The sequence below is a fragment of the Protopterus annectens genome, chromosome 13.part0 (genome assembly GCF_019279795.1).
Source record: "Protopterus annectens isolate FY-2018-M chromosome 13.part0, PAN1.0, whole genome shotgun sequence".
Taxonomy (NCBI): Eukaryota; Metazoa; Chordata; order Ceratodontiformes; family Protopteridae; genus Protopterus; species Protopterus annectens.
The window spans coordinates 726,093,406-726,107,566 of record NC_056747.1 but is presented as its reverse complement, the minus strand read 5'-3'; positions in this window follow the sequence as shown (position 1 = coordinate 726,107,566).

Here is a 14,161-nt window from a genome sequence, read left to right as displayed (position 1 = left end):
TCCCTGGAAATAGGCCATACTTACTGGGAATAATCTAGTCAACAAAAAAGAAATAAGGTGAGGGCTAGGCTTATAAAGCTCCCAGTGGTCATTAGTATACACACATGACCATATGAATATCTCACAGTGGACAATGAAATGCTTTTGGAAAGACATGCAACAAGGAAACAGTTAAAGCACATTGTTAAGGTAAGCAAGATGAAGCAAAAATATGACAACAGACTATATAAAGAATTAAATTAATACCCAGGGAACCAGAACGGCTCCAAAAACTCAGAATGGTCAGATATAACCATCTTAACAAACTCATGTCGCAATAAGGAGGAGGAGGAGAGAAGGGTATATAGACATACACACAATACCATAAGGATGACCACAAAAATAAACCAAAGATTACAGTAAAGATACAAAACCAGAAAGTAAAGATGATCACTGGATCAAGTTTTTCAGTCAATATACTGTTAAAAGAAACTTTCAACACATTAATTTCAAAAACAAATCTTTGTAAAACAAATGGCTTTCTGCTTGGACTTTAATGAAACCACTGCGGCTTACAAGAGATCTTTCAAAACAGAGTTAATGATGAGCAAAGCCACTATTGCACATTATAATATTCTAAGACTGAGTTAGATCACTGTCAGATCTATCAGCATTATTCAGATCTCATACACACTAAATAGAGACAAAAAGTGAAACCAGCTGTGTTGTCTACTTAAACAGCAGAAAGCACTGTCAAAATGAGGGAGTTGAAACTAAAGATGCACATATACATTTCGCAGAAACCTGTAAATCCAATCAGATGTTTACCTCTCCGTCTGAGGATGCCAAAGATTAGAGTTTCATACTTCCTACCATTCAGAAAATGCAAGGCGATGTAGAATTTGTTGTTCTTTAAACTTTTTAAGTGAAGTAGAGTAATAATTAAAAATTCTCTCTAGTTTTGGCTATATGCCACCCCCCATTAATTTTGGCTGTGTGTACAGTTCCTGGACAAACAAGTTGAGAGGTATACAAGCAGTCCTTATCTACCATAAAAGTCTTAGTTTCTATGCCACTAAAATATATATTTTCAAGTTTCCATTGTTCTTCTCACAAACAGCCCCAACAGTAATTTCCACTCGCACTTTTTTTCTTAAAAAAATATTTTGGATTACTGTTTCATAATAACCACTTTGTTACTTCTGCCATCACTGTGTTTTAAAAGAAGCCTGGTAACCAAAAGTCCCAACAGTGGACAGAAAAAGGTTTCTTTTTCAATATCAAACTAACTGTAGTATCATTATTCAGTACTTGATCACTAATTAGCACCTGACTTGTAAGGTGGTCCTTATTTAGTTAGTGAGTTAACTAGACAAAGTTTGTTAACTGTGTTATCCCAGTAAGTGCAGCTCCCTGAATTGATCTAGGAGCATAACTTTCAACTGTCCAGAATTTTGCAGACAGTCCAAAATTTTCCCACATATTTTTAGTCTGTTCTGAAAATTTGTGGTTTTCTGATTAATCATTAATGAATAAAGTCACTAAATAATGACAGCCAGAGTTTCAGACTTTATATCCTTCAATATATTAATGGCAATGAAAAACCCATTATTCTTGCAACTTTCTATGTTTATCTTCTTCTTCTTTAGGCTGCTCCTGTTAGGGGTCGCTACAGCAGATCATCTGTTTCCATTTCTTCCTGTCCTCCGCATCTTGCTCTGTCACACCAACCACCTGCATGTCCTCTCTCACCACATCCATAAACCTTATCTTAGGCCTTCCTCTTTTCCTGTTACCTGGCAGCTTCATCCTTAGCATCCTTTTCCCAATATACTCAGCATCCCTCCTCAGCACATGTCCAAACCAACGTAATTTTGCCTCTCTGGCTTTGTCTCCAAACCTTCCAACCTGGGCTGACCCTCTAATAAACTTATTCCTAATCCTGTCCACCCTCATCACACCCAGTGCAAATCTTAACATCTTTAACTCTGCCACGTCCAGCTCTGACTCCTGCCTTTTTGTCAGTGCCACTGTCTCCAACCAATATAACATAGTTGGTTTCACTACCCTCTTGTAGACCTTCCCTTTCGCTCTTACTGGTATTAATCTGTCACAAATCACTCCTGACACTCTTCTTCACCCTCTCCATCCTGCCTGTACTCTCTTCTTCACCTCTCTTCCACACTCACCATTACTTTGAACTGTTGATCTCAAGTATTTAAACTCATCCACCTTCGCCACCTCTACTCCCCTGCACCTCTATCCTCCCTCTCATTCACACACATATATTCTGTCTTAGTCCTGCTGACCTGTATTCCTCTTCTCTCTAGAGCATATCTCCATCTCGCCAGGGTCTCCTCCATCTGTTCCCTACTCTCACTACAGATCACAATGTCACCTGCAAACATCATAGTCCACGGGAACTCCTGTCTGGTCTCGGCTGTCAACCTGTCCATCACCATTGCAAATAAGAAAGGGCTCAGAGCTGATCCTTGATGTAATCCCACCTCCACCTTAAATGCATCTGTAAGGATTTTTTGATAGATGTAAAAACACTTTTTTGAGTAAATAGCTGTATGTCTTTTTAAATGAGAGCAAGTCAGTTTTGGCGCCATTTAGAGTATTTAATTGGTTTTATTTTAGGTGTACTTTGTTCTGATGAAGTCGGTTACAAAAGATGAAAGCGCTTAACCTATTGTTTTAGTACATCAATAAAATCTTTTTTGTGTTCTTGTTCGAGCCGTGTTCAAGTTTGTGGAGCTATCTGTGAGCAGCGTTTTCTTTTGGACAAGTTTATAAGAGTGATATTTAAAATTGGTACTTCATTTTTAGGCCTTTGTCCCACCCCCATTCTTTTTGCCTCTGTCCAAAAGTCTTGAACTAAAAATATCATACCTCCCCAAAATAACCTCTAGAAACTTCCTAAAACTATCATACCTCCCCAAAATAACATCTGGAAACTTCCTAACAAACATACCCACTACTAATACACAACCATGATACATAGGGACCCATCTGGTTTGGATCACACAGCTAGCGTTACAAAGGCCCTCTTGGTCATTTAGTCTAGTATACAACTATGAGCCTATCTAAGAAAGAAGGTGGAAAAGGAACCAAGAAGGTTTTTAGACCTAAAGATACTAAAGGGTGCGTCTCAGGACCACTATCATGGGGTTCAGACATGACACTGCCATACCTAAGAATTCTTCTACAATTAGAATATATGTAGAGAGCAGTCAAACTCAGTGACAGAGAAAGAGAGAGAGAGAAAGATGCCTCACACCTGGTTTGACAATACAATAAATTTAAGAAGCGAAGACAAATACTGTGAACACAAGGCGACTGCAGAAATATAAAACTTTATATATAATAAAATAAAATCACAATATTCAGTACAAAAGGATGTGATGTTAGTCTTTCAGATGATTGGCCAGGTAGATTATTTAAACGAGAAGTTGTTTAACACAAAGTAATTCTGATGAAGTCATTCACCTGACGAAAGTGCTTAATTTTGTCCTTTTGTACTGAATCTTGTGATTTTATTTTATTATATATAAAGTTTTATATTTCTGCAGTCGCCTAGTGTTCACAGTATTTGTCTTTGTTTCTTAAATTGGTTTGTGAATTGGCGTTCTCGGTTTATTAATATAATAAATGAGTTAAGTACTGCAGGACTGTTCTCCAAGTTGAGACTTTAGACCCAAGTGTCATCAACTGGAACTCACCCCTGACAGCAGAACTATAACATTCTCAATTTGCACAGGTCAGAAGAGACATAAAACATTCATATTTGAATTCAGTTTGCTGCTGGAATTTTTCAGCAAGTAATTCAAGGAGTCAAAATGTTGGAAAGTTCAGAAATTAAGTCATCATATTTGAATAAAAAAATAAAAACAAACATGATGATACATTAAAACAAGTACTAAACAGGTTGAAGAGAAATAGCCTCACCCTGGAAAAAGTGAAATGTACTTTCATCATTAGTAGATCAGGTGTATAAGCTTTCTTTGAAATGATAAACCTGAATTCCTAAAACCTAAGCACTCTTAATGAAAGTAATTTGAGATATCACTTCCCATAACAGCAAAAGAGGTGGGGAATTTCCTAGATAAAGCATATTACAGTGCAAAGTTCATAACAAACTTTACTATAAGTCCTTTGACAGGCTTAATTAAAGTAAGAAAAATGTTCCTTTTGTATTGGACCAATAACATTAACAAGCATAACATTAACAACACTTAGCATTTAAAAAACATGTCCTTCTGCTTATTGTATGTTGGGCTTCTGTCCAGTTACTTTTCTCGGTTCCGTGTCATCTGACCCTACCTACTGATGATGCAGCAAATATGGGTCAAAGTTTGCAGTGGATATGTGTTTTTTGTAGCCTGCATATGATTTCAACACAAAGTAACACAGAATGCAATTAATCCCACAGTATTAATAAACAGCTGAATGCAATTCAAGTACAAGGTAACAAGAGTAAAACAGAATATTGATAAAATTCCAAGGAAAATGTATAGTGCTTGGCATACAGTGCAATAACAAGGATACAACACGGTAACAGTTATATATCATGGGATTGTCCCTTTAATAAGATAAATGTGTTAACATTTGCTGCATACTGCAGAAAACACCTACCCACTCTAAACTGCTTGTCCCCATAACTGCACCATCAGAAGACAAGGTCAAATGACATGGAATCTGGAAGTAAGACAGCTGCTCAGTATACAGTAAATACACACATTTGCTATACTTAATTAACATACTGCAAATGAAATAAAGTAAAAACTACATATTTTAGAATCATAAAGCCCAGTTTACTTGATGAGAGCATAATTACACCAAAACAAAATGATAAAAAATCTTTTGCAAACGATATAAGACAAGCTTGTTTTCACAGACTGTTGTGCCATACTTTGACCCAACTACAGTAGAACTGGATGCAAGCTTGATAGGCTTAGGAGCCACCCTTATTCAAGTCCAAGAAAATAATCCAAGGATCACAACTAATGGCAGTAGGGCTCTGTGAAGTACTGAGAAGTCCTCTCAGTTGTGTAGGCATGTAAGCATTTCAGCATGCATCGCATGTATCCACTGGGGAGTGAATTTACCTTAGTAATGCACTACACCTCCATGGAAGATATTTTCGAAAACCTAATATCCACACTCCTGCTCAGGAGAGAGAGACATGGTTATTAAGGCTCTAGCCCTGCAAAGTTAGTACAGAATACCAAAAAGCAGAAACAATTCATTTTTTGACCTTGTGTTTAATTTTAAAATGATCTTGTTTTAACCTTACGGAGTTGAATTTTATTAACAAATTGCTTCATTCTTTGACCTTGTGTTTACTTTTGAGGCACCTACCTACAGAAATACAGAGCGAGGCTGATGACTGTGTAAGCCTGCCTGCGTGGTATACAGTGCCTACAGTCTTAACTTTGAAAGGAGAGACAACAAAACTGAGAAAGACTGTTCCTGAATGTTAAAGATGACAGTATCGATAACACATGGTGCAAAATAAGGATGCACAATCAAGAGAGTAAAGACAAGACCGAAAATTCTTGTAAATAGAGTAGTTAACAAGTCCACCAAATGAGAAGAGCATTCAGACTCAAAAATCTTTAGGGAAAATGTGCAGACAATGCCTATATAGCTGTAGTGACAACTATGCCCAAGGTGCATGAAAAATATGATTCTCAAAACAGATGAAACAATACAGACTACTTAGAGGCTGCAATGCAGGCCAATATGACTATGTATGTATTTCTTTATTTAAATGTTTTGCTGGCGAGGCTAGTGGTCTGACCTATAACAAGCCAATTTCAGCCACTGACCAAGAAAAATAAATGTACTGTATATACTTAACAGAATGTTACATATTAAGGTGTCAACATATAAAACTGGAAAGTCATCAAAACGTACAAGGTCTAAATATAGTGTACATTATATGTACAAAGATATCTTCTGAAAGCAGTCACTATAAAATATTTGAATTACCCAAACAGGCCTCGACTAACCTTACTGTTGACTTTCATGATTCCACAGACACAAAGACCATCCTGCCTGAGATCATAAATGACTATGGCAGATTCCCAATTATACAGACTATGTCAATTACATCAGACAGTATGATTAACCTGGAGTGACATTCTCAGTTTGTGGATTATCAGTCATAAGATCTGATCATCCATCCATCCACAACCCTCTTTCCATTTTTACACAAGGGGTCAGGGTGTTACTTCAACAGTAACAACCTACAGCTAAATGTTCTCACTGCTAGTTGCTCTTCCATATCACAGACACACACACACACACACACACACACACACACACACACACACACACACACACACACACACACACGCACACGCACACATGCACACGCACACACATGCACACTTACAGTCAATTTAGAGTGTCCAATCCACCTACTGCATGACTCTAGAATGTGAGAGGAAACTTGAGTAGCCAGAGAAAATCCATACAGAGGGGGACATGCAGACACCACATAAAAGACATCCCAGCCAGGAATCAAACAAGAAAACCTCCTGTTGTGGGCCGACAACACTATCCACTGAGACACTGTGAGAATGTTTCACCAAAAGTCAAATCAGGATTTCCAACAGTGCTATCAAAGCTGGTGTACATAAAAGCAAGAAAACAACCCTTCTATGGCTAGAAGCCAGTCGAAGGCTCATAAGGAACCTTGCCAAATCCATTAGAATAGTCAAAGTTAAAATACATACTGAAAGCAGCTCACCACCATGCTGAGAGGCTAGGAGATTATATCAACCTACTGTTCAATCACACCTTCAGGAATATGATGCCCAGTCTCAGTCAGATAAAAGCAAGTGACACAAATAGGAGAAAAAAGGACTTTTATAAAGAGAAAAACAAATGAAATATTATGCTTGAAGAGAAACGTATGCAAGAAACCACTTGTTTTCATCAGGGCTGTAGACTTTTAGTAAAGAGCACTCAGCATGAAAAACATGATGCTATTTACTATGAGGCTTTACAGAACAGAGAAAATTGAAGGTTCTGTGATTACAGCCACTAGTGAAAGATGTTGCTTAAAAACCTGCTCATCTGTGAACCCTTCACTGGAGACATGAGCAGTTGACAGGTCTGATACTGGAAATTACCATTCTGTATTAGGAACAATCCCAGGATTTTCCTTCTATCAAGTCTAATGTTTAACTATATAAACTTTGCACAAAATGCCAAGCCTATGAATCAATCTGCTTCAGAGGTAATAACAAGTGTGATGAAAGTGATGAAATAATTCAGGGAATACCTATGATTTTCATCCCTCCTTTTCTAATTTTTCTAAGGGATTTTCTAACTTCTCATCCAGTTTTGGAAAGAAACAAAAATAGTCAACAAATTGCATCTAAAAAACATTTAAGAGGACATGACAAGAGAATTCTAAGAAGAATTGTGAAACTACGCAAACTAAGGACTTTAATTGTTTTTATTGCTTTTTTGGTCTTTTATAATCCTTGAAGTCAATACAGCTGAGGCACTATAGTTTTACTGTCCATTGCTTGCTGCTGCTTTGTTATTTATATTAAATACGTTTGGCTATATCTTCTTGATTTGTTAGCCTTCCTGTGGGTTTTATTTTTTTGTTTTGTTTTGTTCCTGATGGTATATTCATTTGTTTAAAAGTTGTTTTCTTTTAATTTATTGATTTTTTTTTTGCGTTAAAGGTTAAAGCTATGAACTTATATTCATCCCAGGGATCACGAAAGTCGCCCTGCTAGACAGGGGTCCAGGGAAGTAAATATTGTGGGAAGAAATATCCAGGGAATTGTTATGGCTAGGCTTGTATAGACCCTAGGGCCGATAGCCTAGCACCAACCTATGAACCTAAAGCTAGTGCTAATCCATGCATGTGCCCACACAAACAGAAAATAGAGTGATGTGATGTCTGACTGCATATACAGTGCTAGCAGCAATCAGCAAAATTCCACTGTTTAATACTGAAGTTTGAAAGTTGAATAAAAAGGGAAAGTGGGTGATCTGGTAGCACAACTTCTCCATTAAACCCCTTCTTGAGTCATTAACGGACAGCCAGGTTTCCCTTTTGGATAGCAGACTGACTCCAAGCATGTAAATATTGTAATCATATTGGACATTACTTTAGTGTTGACATTCCTAAGACAGTTTATTTAAACCATTACAATTTTCAACTAGTGCTGCTGCTGTTAATCAATGACAGAAAGGCTCTGATTGAAAGACTGTGAAGATTTTTTTTTATTATTATTATTTTGCCCTTGTAATTTCCAACCATCAACCCTTTAAGAGTCCATTATTCAGAAAGCAAGAGTATTTTAGATTTCAAGAGCATAACATTTGTCCTCAGTGGTGATAAGAGCATTCATCACTGTAGGGGCTGCCAATACTCCCCTTATACTATGCACATGTACTGACAGGGACTTCTATCACTGGTGACAGTGGCCATGCTCACCTTCTCTCAACTCAGCCCACCATTGCCTGATGAGCTTCTGCTATCTAGCATTGATGGTCCTATCAGTGCAACCAAGGCACAAACCAGGCAAGAACCACCATTGCTTCCCCCTCACTAGGATGGGCACTCCCAACCTACCTGGTCTAGATGTCAAGCACCCAAACTGCCTACTAATTGAACTCAGATCACCTTAGCTGTAGTAAGGGCTTTATACTTACTTCTACACCACTAGCATAGGCAGAATGTGTATACATTTGGTACTCTCTGTAATTTTTTACTTTAAAAAAGACCACTACTCTTGAGAAATTACTCCATTTCCTGTTACTACTGCAATTGTAATGAACTGATGTTATAAAATGAACTTGGTCCTTCGGTACTGCACTGCCTAAAGCCATCAGAATCCATAAATAAAACCTTAACCAGCCAGTTGTCACCCAAAATAGCATTCAAATGCAAAAGAAAGTTTTACAGGCATAACAGGAGTGGCTACGGACCCTGATGGAGGCCTGAGAGACAGGGTTTATAGCTCAGAGAGAAAAAAGTTCAAGGGAAGCACTGACAGATCATCTGTAGTACAGGCTGTGCACGCAACAGCACGTACCCCACTGTGATGTCATTGCATACCATGCATAGTGGCTAGGGTTAAGGGAAGTCCAAAAGGAGAATGATCTACCTCTTCTGTCAGCATAGTGATATGCCAAGACACCCCATCTCTTCTCACCTTGCTGTGGTGATTAAAGTACTGGATTATGGCAGGTTCAACAAAAAGATGAATAAAGTAAAGATGAATGTTAAATAAGTAAAGCTGGTCATAAAAACTGCATCATAAATGTTTAAAAAGTGATGAAAGAAAAAGCTGTGTGTACTAGGTTTAGGAACATACGGAAATTCAAGCTATAACTTAAGTCTGAAATCTCAATTTTTTTACTTATATCATTCAATATGTATAGATAAATCAGCTTATTATTTTGAAAAAACAATGGTTGGGGTAATATTTACAACAATTAAATAACAAAAACTTGTTACTAAACACACAGAGAGAAAAACAGGACACCCTGGTTAAGCACTGTAGTACATGAGTTCCAACGATCACTGTCTGGCTTTGTTTTGGGAATGACCTGCAAAATAAGCTACACTGTGCTGAGCTAACTTTGATTCCAGTAATCTCCAGTTGCATACCCTGCACATGATTAGATCAAATTTCCTGAGTCACCCCTGCAATGAAGCATGTATTCCTACTGGATCTTAGCTAGCTAATAAAAGCCTAAAAAAACTCATCTTCATATGACAAGCTCAAACATATATTTGTAGGATTAAATATCAGGTAACTAGTAACAGCAGGGTAAAAGAATCCAGAATGTACTTGCCCTTACTGAGAAAAATGCTGAACGAACTATAAACCTTAGAGACATCCAGAAGAGGACAACTGGACAGCCTAAGCTCTTTGATATTCTCTATTAATGGCAGCTGTCACCATAAAGTTGTTTAGCTATAAGAAGAGATCTTATTTCGAAATTTCTTCTTTTGGCAACAGGCAACCAACCATGTTTTTGAAAAAGGCAGTATATATTCTTTTGCAATGTCAAATCTTTGATGGACTACTGATGACACACACTGGGATTTGTGGGTGTGGATGCATGTGTGTACAGTGACAAAACCACAACTGTCTAAGTGCAGTAGCACCATCTCTCATCCTTTAATCCTGTTATAATTATTTTATATATCTTTGTGTTGCTTTATTGTTAAAACTACCACACATGAAACGATAACAAATACACACAGCAAAGCCTATGTCCATTCAGGATTAACATTACTAAAGTATATATCTCCCTTAAAAATAAATGAGAAGGAATCTAGATAAAAACAACCAAAAATGTAGAAATACATGCCACTAAACATTTCCATCAAAATATCCTTAATCCTATGTCTCCAACCTTTTTTGCACCATGGACCGGTTTCATGTAAGACAATTTTCCTGGGACCAGCCATCACGCGCATAATAAGTAAGCAATACTGCCTGATGGGGTGTGTGTTAAATGTGTACACCCCTAGAAGAGTGTTAATTACACATTAACACACACCCTAGAGGGCATTATTGCACTTGGAGAATGGGCTCTCTGTAAAATTGTTGTGTTGCACTTATTTATTTATTTATATATATATTTTTGATGTAAAATAGTTCCTCTGCCTAATGTTTCAAACTTGCTGTAGTATATCAGAATCAGATTTATTGGCCAAGTATACATCCATACAAGGAATTTAACTCCGGTTTCAGTGACTCTCCTAGTATGAATTACATAAATGACATGCATACAACTATTAACAACAAGACAAAAAAGTAAATATACATATACATAAACAGTGCAAAGTGCAACTCAGCGCAAGAAATACTGAAACAAACTCTGAAAGAAACACGTATTAACAATATGCAAACAATACTGCAGGATCCTTGGAGGCTTGGGGAAAAAAAATACCCCAACCTAATAAGCTGAGTTAATCGTTTATGAACTTGATGGCCTGTGGAAAAAAAAAAACTTTTAGTTATGTACTTACCATAACTTTAGATGTTTGGGATCCATTTCGCCTACATTCTGTACTGATGGGTTCAGAGCCGATCCTCGGCTCCGACTCGGCACGCTATACTATAGAGCGAAGTCTCTAATTGGCTGAGCTATTCTACATTCCAGGATGCACCACTACTGCTTCCTCAGATCTTGTTTGTCCGCACACATGCACACACACTTAGACTGTTGGTATAACATTGCCAGGTGTTTCAAGATGAAACGGCTAAACTGAACCGTCCGGTCTCTTCTGATCTCCAAGGCAGGGGGAAGGAGGGTGGGTTATTAGGAATGTAGGCGAGATGGATCCCAAACATCTAAAGTTATGGTAAGTACATAACTAAAAGATGTTATGTGATCCTATCTCGCCTACATTCTGTACTGATGGGACAGCGTCCCTAGCACCTGATTCCTGGGTGGCTCACTGGAAAACACTCCTGAGAACTGTGGAACTGAAGGAAGTTCGCCCCCGAGATGCCACGTCCAATTTGTAATGAGAAATGAAAGTGTGAGGAGAAGACCAGGTAGCCGCAGCACAAATGTCACTAATGGCAAGCTTGGAATGAAAGGCTGTCGAAGTAGCCATAGCCCTTGTAGAATGAGCTTTCACAGTGGTTGTAAGCTCTTTATTAGAAAGAAAGTAAGTATGACTGATACAGTCTCTGATCCACTTGGCAATAGTGACCTTCGTGACGGCTTTGCCCAATTTATTGTCCGAAAAGGACACAAACAACTGATCTGTTTTCCGTGTTTGGTGCGTCCTATCTAAATAGAAACGCAACTGCCTGTGAACATCCAATGAGTGGAAGATGTATTCCGCTCTGTCTGAGTAGTTTGGGAAGAAAACTGGAAGCTCCAATGACTGTTGAAGACAAAAACTAGAACAAACGTTGGGAACAAAGGATGGATTAGGCCTGAGGGATACTCTATCCTTGTGAAAAAAACAGGTACGGTGGTTTGACACATAGGGCTTGAAGTTCCGAAACTCTTCTGGCTGATGTAATTGCTACCAAAAAAGCAGTCTTCCAAGAAAGAAATTTCAAGTCACAAGTTGCTGCCGGTTCGAAGGGGGAAGAGATCAAAGCACCTAATACGAAATTAAGATCCCACGGTGGAGCGGGATGAGAAATCGGAGGTCGTAGCAGCCCAGCACCTTTCATGAAGGCTTTACACAACTTATTGCTCATCAAAGGTGGGTCTATATTTTCATGAAAATTAGAAATAGCTGCCAATTGAACCTTGATGGTAGAGACCGAAGAACCTTGATTGAATAAAAAAGCTAAAAACTTCAAAACTTCTGACACCGGGGCAGTAATGGGATCTAATCCCGGAGTTGGGCCCAAATAGCGAATCTCTTCCATTTGCTGTTATACATTTTTTTTAGTCGAAGTCTTGTGGGCCGAGGACAAGATATGTATGACTTCCGAATCCAAAACATGGTTCCTGACTATGGTTGGAAGTGGAGGAGCCAAGCTGTTAACCTCAACGAGTGAAGGGACTGATGAAGCTGTCCCGACTGGTGGATCAAGAGGTCTGGAATCTGGTCCAGGAACCATGGACCGTCCAGTGCATATTTCCGAAGAAAGGGCAGCCAGACTTGACGAGGCCAGTATGGGGCAACTAAAATCATCTTGCTCTGCAAGAGAATCGCCTTCTGGATCACCCTGGGAAGAAGGGGAACCGGTGTAAAGGTGTACAGTAGGCCGGTGGGCCAAGCTTGGACTAGGGCGTCCTTGGGAAATTCCCCCAGAACTGAGGTGAGAGAGAAGAACTGTTGACATTTCGTGTTGAGAGGAGTTGCAAAGAGGTCGCAACAAGGATTTCCCCATCTTCTGAAAATCTGAGTTGCCACTCTGTCGTTCAGAGACCACTTGTGCGGGGAGAAAATAGTTCTTTCTGCTCAGTCTGTCGGCTATCACATTGGATCTCCCCAGAATGTGTGTTGCTACCAAGAAACGGTTGGTTGCAATCGCCCAATCCCATACTTTCATGGCCTCTCTGCAAAGGGGGTAGGACCTGGTCCCTCCCTGCTTGTTCAGGTACCAGACTACTGACATGTTGTCGGACTGAATGGCAATCATGCCCTGGGGGAGGTAACTGTGTAGTGCTTGTAGCGAAAGAAGCACCGCCATCATTTCCAGTATGTTGATATGGAGGGAACTCTCGTCGGAGTGCCACTTGCCTTGGACTGACCTGCCCAGGTAATGTCCCCCCCACCCCGTCTGGGAGGCGTCCGTAGTCAAAGTGGCCACTGGAGGTGGGGGAACGAAGGGTCGCCCCTGATCCAGGTTGGAGGAAAGAAGCCACCAACGGAGGTCCTGTTTGCACGTCTCCGTGATCAGAATGAGGTGACAGAGGGAGATCCTGATAAGACCATTGGACTGACAGGAGCCACTGGAGAATCCTCATATGCAATCTTGCTAAGGGAACTAGGAGAACGGTAGCTGACATGGAACCCAACAGTTGTAGGACCATACTGGCTGTGGCTGGGGCTCGGCATTTGAGGAGCAATGCTCGGACTTGAGACTGTAATATTTCTATCCTCTCTGAAGGAAGATAGACCCGCATTTGCTTTGAGTCTATCTCTACTCCGATAAACCATATGCGCTGAGATGGCAGCAACACAGACTTTTCCCAATTGAAGGTGATTCCTAGGGAGTCGCCTAGAGATATAGTGGCTGCTAGGTTTTGTAAGAGTAGACGCCTGGAGGTGGCAGTTAGGAGCCAGTCGTCTAGGTATGGAAACACCTGGAATCCTAGACTTCTCAGGTGAGCAGTCACCACCGCCAAACATTTGGTGAACACCCTGGGGGCTGTGGTGAGACCAAAGGGCAGTGCACGGAACTGGAAATGACCGTCTCCCAGGCTGAAGCGCAAGTGTCTCCTGGACGCCTGATCTATCAGGATATGATAATAGGCGTCCTTGAGATCTATGGAGCACATCCAAACACCTTCCTCCAGCAGCGGGAGAATGGATTGTAAGGTGACCATCTGGAACTTGGACTTCTTGACAGAACGGTTGAGTTTGCTGAGATCCAAGATGGGCCTCATGTCCCCGGTCTTTTTTGGCACCAAAAAGAATCTTGAGTAAGTCCCTAATCTGGTCTGGTCTTCGGGGACCGGTTGGATGACTCCTTTTTGAAGCAGC